The sequence below is a fragment of the Lathyrus oleraceus genome, chromosome 3 (assembly GCF_024323335.1).
Source record: "Lathyrus oleraceus cultivar Zhongwan6 chromosome 3, CAAS_Psat_ZW6_1.0, whole genome shotgun sequence".
Lineage (NCBI taxonomy): Eukaryota > Viridiplantae > Streptophyta > Magnoliopsida > Fabales > Fabaceae > Lathyrus > Lathyrus oleraceus.
Window position 1 is genome coordinate 338,851,355 of NC_066581.1, and position 10,927 is coordinate 338,862,281.

Genomic DNA, 10,927 nt, shown 5'->3' on the forward strand with positions numbered 1-10,927 from the left:
TGAGCACATAATTGTGTATATATTATTGTGCTTGTATTTTGTTTTGATTGTTGTGGACCAAATGCAAAGAAATGGACTTAGTTTCTAGGACTTCCCCTATGCAAAGAAATGGAGAATTGGACTTAGATTCTAGGACCTTCCTTATGCAAAATTGGAGTAAAAGGATCTTAATGATGAAGATGGATTAGAAGAACCAAGCCTCTAAACTCTCTCTTGTCCATTCTTGTTTTACTTCATAGAACTTTTGATGTGTGTTTTTGTGCTAGGAGTTTCCATTTGAGCTTAATTGGAGGACCATTGCCATGTTCATCTCAAGTGAAGATACAAGATACATTGAGGATCTCTTGTGAGACTTGATTGGTTGCTTATACTTAGTGGTTGCTTATTCCAAAGGATGGGAGCTACTTGGATCATCAATATGATCTCCAGAGAGGAACTCCTTGTGTGGTTCATTTCTTTTCCTTTACCCTCTTGTTTTGCTTAGGACTTAGCCATTCTTCTTCTTCTCTCCACTCTAACCCAAGCCAAAACCTTTTTGTGCAAACATCTCATTATTGTTTTCAAACATTAGAAACCTAAGCCTTATGCTTTTGATTTTCTAACTTTCTTTTCATAACACTTATATTAAATTGAACCCATAAGTCAACTTTGACCATTTTGTATATACTTCTAATTGGTAAGTATAACTCATTCAAATGTTTTTTTTTGTGGTTCCAATGGCCATTTCCTTAATCAAAAAATTTCATAACCTTTAGCTATTAGGTTTGAGTTATCCTTGTGGTAGATGTAATACTCACATATATCCTTAGTGATGGACAATGAGTCTTCCATGCTTATTATAGGGTTAACCCCTCACTAGCATGTTGAAGCTATCCTCACATGGTGGATTTGTGGTTTGGTTGAGTTTTCTCCCTTTGATAACAAAAGACCTTAAGGCTTTTGGACCAATCAATTCACCAACTCATTTTGATATTTTTACCCCGAACTACGAGGTTTTGATCCTAATCTTTTTATAAGATGGTACGTAGGCAATGGGTTTATCCATCCAAACACAAAAAATGTAAATAACTTGTACATTCTCTTCTCATCTCTTCAATCATGTTTGCACAAACAAATTTTTACAAAACAACAACCTTCACAAGTATGAAAAGGGATCCCTAGGAGTACCTAGGATGTTTTGGATGCCTAACACCTTCCCATTGCATAACCAACCCCCTTACCCAGATCTCTGTTTCTTTTACTAGTTTTTGTTAAAACTATTAGGTTTTTGTTCGCTTTCTAACCATTCCTTTGGATAAATAGAAGTGCGGTGGCGACTCGACTTGTATGGATTACCTTGGATTTAGTCAATATCTCTAATGGTAATGAATACCCCACTACAGAAAAGTGGCGACTCTGCTGGGGATACGATTTGCCTAGTGGGTTTTCCCAACTTTTCATACTTGTTGTATTGTTTTGTGACATATTTTTGTGCAATTTGGGATTACTATATTGTGTGTAATGATTGATTTGCTTGATACTAATTCCTTGTATGCTTGGTGATCTTTGTGAGATGAGTTCTATACCCGAACTCGAGTGCACTTAGGATAGGAGAATGACGTAGTCTTGTTGACTTGTGTGGAGTTATTCCTTAGCAAGTCGACTTGCAAGTCCATTCACTTGGTGGAGGTCATGTTGGGATCAATAATGTCACACAAGTAAGTTGTGGTTAGACATTACTCTTTCCAATATAGACCTTAGAAGCCAAGGACCTTAGTTTACCAAACCCATCTTGGCCTATTTTTAGGATGTAGTGCGAGAATCGTTCAAGTGTAAGATTTGATACGATTGTTACGCGATACTACACTCATAAGAGTCTCTCTTGAGAATATTTTTGGAATACGAGTAGTCGTTTCTCTGATAATATCCGAAAAATGGGATGATGACTATGGGCACCTCTTGTAGAACATGTTTGGCAGGTTTAAACCCTAGTACATTCCCTTTGGGTGGTTCTTAACCGAGACTCCATGCTCGTGACTTGCAACAAACCCTTGATTCATGGTTGATCCGTTCATATATCCTTAATATCAATGGAACTTGGGTGTTGATAAGGTGTAAACCATAATCCACCAAAATGGATGATCGATATTAAGGATGATATGATCCATCCCATGACCTTTGTTTGGTGTGCTTTGCTTGATCCTTGAGTGTGATTGTTGCATTCATGCATTCATGCACCCATTTGCATCCATATCATCAATAATGAAGAAAATTCTCAAGGAACTTAAGGGGTTTATTTGCAAAATTTTCAGACATGGAAAGACAAAGAAGGAATACAAAGAAGTACAGCTTCAGACAACCTGATTTGAAAGAGTTAAGGAATATGACATCCTATGTACTAGATCCCTTGGGTTTCAAAGCTCGTTTTGGGAAACTTCTTCCTCTTCTGACTACTCAGGTGGACGAAGGATTGATGAGTGTATTAGTGCAGTTTTATGATCCCTTGTACCGTTGTTTCACGTTCCCGGATTTCCATCTTTTGCCTACCCTTGAGGAGTATGCTTATCTTGTGGGTATACCTATCCTGGATCAGTTGTCGTTCAGTGGCTTGGAGAATGTTCCTACTTCTCAAGAGATAGCAGACATGTTGCACATAGATGAATCTCTGGTTGGTGCTCATATGACTACCAAAGGTGGAATTCAAGGTCTCCCTTCTGAGTTCGTCATTGCTTAAGCTACTGTTTATGGGAAGGCCATGAGTGAGGATGCCTTTGAGGCCATATTTGTACTTCTCATCTATGGGTTGGTATTGTTCCCCAACATCGACAAGTTTGTGGATGTGAATTCTATTAGGATCTTTTCTACTCTTAATCACGTCCCGACTCTGTTGGGTGATGCTTATTTCTCTTTGCATATGAGGAATGCAAAGGGTGGTGGCGCTATTGTGTGTTGTTTGCCTCTGTTGTATAAGTGGTTTATTTCTCACTTACCTCAGACGATCGCTTTCAAGGAGAACAAGGGATGTCTACGGTGGTCCACGAGACTCATGTCTCTCACTAATGATTATATCTCTTAGTATAACCGTGTGTATCATGGTGTGCAGATTATCGACTCTTGTGGTGAATTCTCCAATGTGCCTCTTCTTGGTACATGTGGTGGGATTAACTACAACCCTGTTTTGGCACGTCGTCAGCTTGGGTTCCCCCTAAAGGATAAACCTAATAACATTTTGTTAGAGGGTGTGTTATTTCAGGAGGGTAAAGATCCCCAAGGCTTGAAAGTTAGGATGGTCCGCGCTTGGCGCAAGATTCATAGGAAAGGAAGGAAGGAGTTGGGTCCTAAGAATTGCATCGCTTTGGAGCCTTACACTGCTTGGGTAAGCAAGAGAGCTTCTGAGTATCTCATGCCTTACGAGTATCCGAGACCTACCCCTATGATTATGGCTGGGCCTTCAACCCTCCCTAATCCAGGAGTAGAGGAGTTGAGAGACGAAGACCGTTCACGTGCCTGGATCCGTGAAAGAGAAGAGTTGCTTCAGCAGATTAAGGAGAAAGATGCTTTGATTGAGTTCCTCGAGCATCAGGTTATTGATGATCCTAATGATGCATGGACTTCTCTACTTCCTCAGTCTTCCCGGTTTTGGAAGAGGAAGTACGATCGACTCGCCAAAGAGAAGGCAGATATGGAGGCAGCCTATGAGGGAGAGGTGAAGAGGCTTGGTGCATCTTATCTTCCTGTGTCCCGAGCATTAGATGATTGTTTCTAGGGATCCATAGGATGATTATTTTCCTTTCCTCTTGTACATGATTGACAGTGTTGTACTTCTTTCCCTGATATTATTTTATGAGATATTTCTAAAATTTGCAAGTAAAACCCTAAAGTTCCTTTGAAATATAAAAACAAATCATGTGCACAAGCATTGCATGCATCATGTGCATAAGCAAGTTTTGTTTCCGGTCTCTTGTCCTGTGGTCTAACTCTGTGCTCTTCATTTATTTTGAAGACAAGCTGACTCACTGGTACTACACTAGAGCTAACTCTACAAGACTAATGGATCAACTAGAGCAAGAGAACCGTGAACTCAAAGAGGAAGTGGCCAGACTGAGCGCTTTGATGGAATCATTCTTGGCTGCCCAGAGCCAGTCTTCTCCGACACCTTCAACTCCTCCCCCAGAGGACAGTTATCTCAGAGATTGTCTCCTTTACTGTGCCTGCAGCCAGTACACACTTTGCTCCTACAGCCATGCCAACTGTGTTTCCGTGGGGGATGCCTCCTAATTTCATGCCTGAGGGTCCTGCTCCAACTTTTGCTTCTATGCCGGCATCTAGCCCGGTCCTTGCTGTTCCTCCTCCCGTCGTGCATACCATGCCTAGGGTAGACGACGCCATCTATCATTCTGAGCCTTCTGAAGGCCCAGATGTCTATGAAAAGATGGACGCCATGAATGATCAATTTCTTGAGCTTCGCAAGGAATTGAAGACTCTTAGAGGAAAGGATCTCTTCGGCAAGTCTGCTACCGATTTCTGCTTGGTTCCCAATGTAAAGATTCCTGTGAAGTTCAAGGTCCCCGACTTTGAAAAACACAAAGGAAATACTTGTCCTCTCAGCCACCTGGTCATGTATGCCAGGAAGATGTCTACTCAGACTGATAATGACCAGTTGCTCATCCACTACTTTCAGGACAGTTTGTCCGGTGCTGCCCTGAGATAGTACATGGGGTTAGACAGTGCGAACATTCGATCCTTCAACGACCTTGGCGAGGCCTTCGTCGAGCAATACAAATATAACGTGGATATGGCTCCCGATAGGGATCAGTTGAGGGCCATGTCCCAGAAGGACAAAGAAACATTCAAAGAGTATGCCCAGAGGTGGCGAGAGGTGGCAGCACAGATCGTGCCTCCGCTAGAAGAGAAGGAAATGACCAAGATCTTTCTGAAGACCTTGAGTTCATTCTATTATGAGCGGATGATTGCTAGCGCTCTTTCTGACTTCACCGAGATGGTGAATATGGGGATGCGTTTAGAAGAAGGGGTTAGAGAAGGACGTCTAACCAGAGATGAAGGCTCTTCTGCCAAGCGCTATGGGGCATTCGCAAAGAAGAAAGATGGAGAGGCACATGCTGTGACCTCCCATGTAAAACCAAGAAGACCCTCTGTGAGGAGGAAGACTGTGTGTCCCGCCAGTAACCAGCACCAGGTGGCTCATATAGCACCTGTGTTCAGAGACAATCAACAGTATCACCAGCATAGCAACAATCAGCAACCACCACAGTAATATCAGCAATAATAGCACCGTCCGCAACAACAGGCCTACCAGCCTCGAAATAGTAATCAAACCAGCACGAGTTACGAGAGGAAAAGGGTCACCTTTGATCCTATTCCAATGACGTATGCAGAATTATATCGCTCTTTGATAGAGAGGAAGTTGATTACTCCGAGAGACCCGCCAGCTATACATGCTAACCCTCAATGGTGGTATAAGCCCGAATTGCATTGTGTCTACCATTCTGGTGCTCCCGGCCACGACGTGGAGAATTGCTATCCTTTGAAGACCAAGGTTCAAGACCTTGTGAGGTGTGGCATTCTGTGTTTTGAGGACGTAGGTTCTAACGTGAAGAAGAACCCATTGCCCGAGCATGGGAAATCTGTTAACATGGTCCAGGGCTGCCCTGGCAAATACAAGGTCAAATATGTCAGTCATATTCGACAGTCTCTGGTCGAGTTGCATCGTTTTCTATGCGAGTACAGTCACTATGAGCACGATCATGATAGATGCCGAATATGCCCTGTTAACAGATTGGGTTATCGCCAAGTGCGCAAGGATCTTCAGGAAATGATGGACGAGGGGGTCATTGAAATCCTTCAGAATAGGAATATCGATGAAGATGAACCTGAGGTCAACGTGATTTCCCCAGTATTCCGGATGCCCGAACCTGTTACCATTAAGTATGATGGTAGAAAGCAGAAGGTTTCTCCTGTTCTTATCATTAAGCATGCCGGTCCAGTACCGTATTCTTCTGAAAAGGCGATTCCCTTTCGTTACAACGCTGTTGCTGTAGAAGATGGGAAAGAGGTGACTTTGCCATCCTCCTCTGTTGTGAACATCGCTGATGTAAGTGGTTTGACCCGCAACGGTCGTGTGTTTTCAGCACTTGCTGTTAAATCCTCCTCTGTACTGAAAACTCCTACTTCTGTTATCCCTAGTGGCAATGGAAAAGAAGACTGTGATGAGATGCTGAGGCTCATCAAGAAGAGTGAGTACAACGTTGTAGACCAGCTTCTACAAACGCCATCCAAAATATCCGTATTATCATTACTTCTGAATTCAGAGCCACATAGAGAGGCTCTGCAGAAAGTTTTGGATGTGGCACATGTAGATCATGATGTCACAATAGAACAATTCGATAGCATTGTTGCAAACATTACCGCTTGTAACAATTTGAGTTTCTGTGACTCTGATATCCCTGAGGAGGGAAGAGACCACAACTTGGCATTACACATATCTATGAATTGCAAAGATGACGCCATGTCCAATGTGCTGGTGGACACTGGGTCATCCCTGAGCGTATTTCCAAAGTCCACTCTCTCAAGACTATCATATCAAGGGCCTCCCATGAGGAAGAGTGGAGTTGTTGTGAAAGCTTTCGATGGGTCGCGTAAAACTGTGATTGGGGAAGTTGATCTCCCAATCAAAATTGGACCAAGCAATTTCCAGATCACCTTCCAGGTCATGGACATCCACCCATCGTACAACTGTCTTTTAGGCAGACCATGGATTCACGAGGCTGGTGCCGTGACATCCACCATACACCAGAAACTGAAGTTTGTGAAGAATAAAAAACTGGTAGTGGTAGGGGGAGAAAAGGCTCTCCTGGTTAGCCACTTGTCTTCTTTCTCATACATAGATGCTGAGGATGAAGTTGGAACTCCTTTCCAAGCTTTATCTATAGCTGAGCTCGTTGAGAAGAGAACTCCTTCATTTAATTCCTATAGAGATGCGAAGTTGGCCATTGAGTGTGGTGCAACTGCTAGTTTGGGAAAAATGATTGAGTTGGAAGACAACAAGTCCCGGGTTGGCATTGGCTTTTCTTCTGGGGTTTTCAACGCGCAAGGGTTATTCAAGAGTGGAGGTTTCATCCACACTGGTCAAGATGAAGAAGCTGATGCTGTCTTGGAAGAGGATGCAGAGGATTCTGATAATTTCATTATCCCTGGAGGGATCTGCAACAATTGGGTCGCTGTGGATATTCCTACAGTTATCCACAAGTCAACGTAATGATCACTTTGTTTAAAAACCCTTCTCCCATGCCAAAAGGAGGAGTGATGGCATTGTTGGCAACATAAATACAATGATATTTTCATTCAATAAATTCATGTTAAATGTTTGTTTTTCCAAATTATTTTCCCTTTTTTCTTTTTGCATGAAATCGGTGATCACATAAAACCCTAAAAAAGGAATAAAATCAATCTTGTCATCTGCATAATGATTTGCCTTGTTTGAATTCTAAAGCTTTTCATATCCAAAATCATTATACAGGTTGATTTCTAGACCCATTGAACATAATGACCCAACGCCATCTCCCAATTTTGAATTCCCTGTATTTGAGGCGGAAGAAGATGATGTTGAAGAGATTCCTGATGAGATTACCCGTTTACTTGAGCATGAAGAGAAGATCATTCAACCGCATCTTGAGAATCTGGAGACAGTCAACTTGGGGTCTGAAGATTGTGTGCGAGAGGTAAAGATTGGGGCACTCCTGGAAGAATCTGTTAAGAAGGGGTTGATTGAATTGCTACGAGAATATGTCGACGTCTTTGCTTGGTCGTATGAAGACATGTCAGGTCTAGATACTGATATTGTGCAACATTTCCTGCCTCTAAAGCCTGAGTGCGTGCTGTTAGATACCCAAAAGTGCTAATTTGAGCTATCAAATATGGGTATCTTTCACTCCATTTCTTTGCTAAAAATGTTCAAAACCACCCTTGTTTTAGATGAAATGCAATTCAATGATAAACGATCATGGTACCTTTGATTTGTGTGTTATTGTGCAGGAAGTAGGCATGAAATAATAGAAAGTGAAGACACAAGAAATTTGGCAAAGGGATCAAATCAAACAAGCATTCATCAGCTTGCTCGCTAGGCGAGGGCTGTGGCGAAGCACTTGCTAGGCGAGCGTCCAGCGAAATGCTCCAGTAATTTATAGTGGCAAACATGACCAAACTCGCTAGGCGAGCTGCTAGCGAGGTGGGTAGCGAACACTTCCAGACTTGGTGAAAAGCGCAGCCAGCACTCACTCGCTAGGCGAGGCTCTAGCGAGTTCCCAGCGAGCATTCTAGTAGCAAAACCTCTCAACCTCGCTGGGGCGAAGGTTGAAGCGTGTCCTTCGCTAGGCGAAGGTTTTGTTCGCTAGGCGAACATGACAGTCTGGGAAAGGCTGTTTCTCTGGGCGCAGATGACTCAGGTGCCTTATTTTGGGGCTCGCTAGGCGAAGCAGTCTGCTCGCCTAGCGAGCATGATAGCCCAGAAACAGCACTATAAGTAGCAAGTGCCACTTTTGAGAGTCATACTTCATCTTTCCATACTTTTGTACTTTTTCTAGATATTTTTCAGCTTTTGCTCTAGAGATCTTTTTGACCTAGATTTCATTTCTCTTCATCTCTTAACCATCTTTTACAAAAAGAAGGTGGATTCCCATCCAATCTTGATTATTCGACTTGGATGTTGATCAACCTTCTTCTGAAACTTGCCGACCAAGCTACCATGAAAATGAGTAGCTAAGTCCTCAATTTGTCAAGGTTAGATGTAGATGATCATTAGCTTTGTGTGTAAATGTAAGGATCTTCATTTGTAAACTCTTTAATGGTGAATATATGATGAAAACTTTGTTCTTATTCAAAACTCTTTGTGTTGGTTTATGATCGAGAGATGTTTACCAACTCTTAACCTAGGTTTTCATCCAAACTTGTTTGTTAGCTAGAGATAGTAATGAATGATTTTGTTCACCATAAGGTTGAACCAAAAAGTTGTCATCTTGATAGATTGTGTTAGAGATAAACAATGGATCAAAATGGGAAAACTCACAATGTGTGTTCGAGAGAAACACATTGGGAGAACTTTGTGAAATAATTTATCATCTAAAGGAGTTTATAAGATTGTTGACCAAACAAATACATGCAAAGTGATCGTTGAACCCTAACTTTGGCAATATTTCTCAAATATTCAAACCATAACTTTTACCGCATTTTATTACATTTTTATGCAAGATAACGTGACAACAACCACAACCCTATTGTTACCTAAAGCTAGAATTAATACAACCATCGAACGGCGGTGATATCTTACAATCCCTGTGGATACGATAACAAAAAACCCGACACTTAAAATTACAACAAACAAAATGGCGTCGTTGCCGGGGATTGTAAATTGATATTGCGAGCATTGCAATGGTTGCTTAATTTTTACCTTTTGAATTTTTGACTTGTGCTTGTAATTTGTTTGGTTTAGTGTGCAACTTACGTTTTATGCGAGGGCAAATCCCTGTGGACGAACTTCTTTTTGATCCCGAGATCGAAAGAACCGCAAGGAGGAACAATAGCAAAACGAGACGTAGGAGGCAACAGGCTAGACAACGTCAAGAGCAAGGAGAAAGTTCTTCTACCACAAATCCACCACCATTCATACCTAACATGGAGCCACCACCACCACCTATTTCTACTCCATGCATAAACAGTCCAAGAAACACCGCTCAGTTTTCCAACCACACGGGAAGGCAAGCTGAGATGAAAACGGGAACTCTCAATTTATTATATGGAAGTCCATTCACCGGAATGGACCATGAAGATCCCTTTGCTTTTCTCACAAAATTTTATGAGATAGCATTGGCGGCCGGAGTGGATCAGGCTCAGGAGCTCCCGTTATTCAGAAGATTATTTCCCCACGCTTTGCTCGGCAAAGCAAAAGATTGGTACTTAGACCAAACACCAGCCGTCATGACAGACTGGAACGTGTTAGAAGAGAAGTTTATCGAAAGATTCTTCTCCCATAACCGGTTCATGGAATCCAAGACGGCCATCTCGGTGTTTGCACAAGGAATCAAAGAATCCTTAAATGAAGCGTGGGAAAGATTCAAGTCCATGCTTCGGAAATGTAAAGGGCATGGATTTGATGAACTGACTCAAATCCATATCTTCAAAAATGGACTTCAACCAAATTGCAAGACGTTGTTGGATGCTACCTCGGGTGGCTCTTTATTGTCAAAAAGTGCCGAAGAAGCTACAAATATCATAAATCGAATGACTCTAAATGATCTTCAGAGTCAAAGTCGAGGCAACTCTTTGAAGAAGCCGGGAGTGCTTGAGCTAGGGACGAACGATGCCATCCTTGCCCAAAACAAGCTCATCTCACAACAAGTGGAACTCTTAACGCAACAAATTAAAGAGTTGAGAGAACCGTCTAAAGCTAAACAAATAGCTTGTTGTGAGCTTTGCAAAGGTGAGCATGACACCAGATTCTGTCCACCTCCGGGGTTCGAAGAAGTAAACTACATGGCAAACCAAAGGGACTACCAACCGAGACCACAACAACAACAACAACCTTATCAACCACACCCTCAAAATCAACAACCACATTACCAAGGGAACCAAGGGTTCCAACCTAGGAGTAACTATTACCATAACCAAGGTTATGGAGGTGGTTCTTCTAGCCGTCAAAACCCTCCCTAAAATCCTTATCAATCTCAACAACCGCCGGTCGTAACTTCGAAGTTGGAAGAGACATTGACGCAATTCATGCAAATGTCAATGGCAAATCAAAAAAGCAACGACGCGGCTATAAAAAATCTCGAGACTCAAGTTGGGCAACTTGCTAAGCAACTCGCGGAACAACAAACCGGTCCTTCCTTTTCGGCAAATACTCAAACAAATCCTAAGGAGCATTGTAAGGCGATCA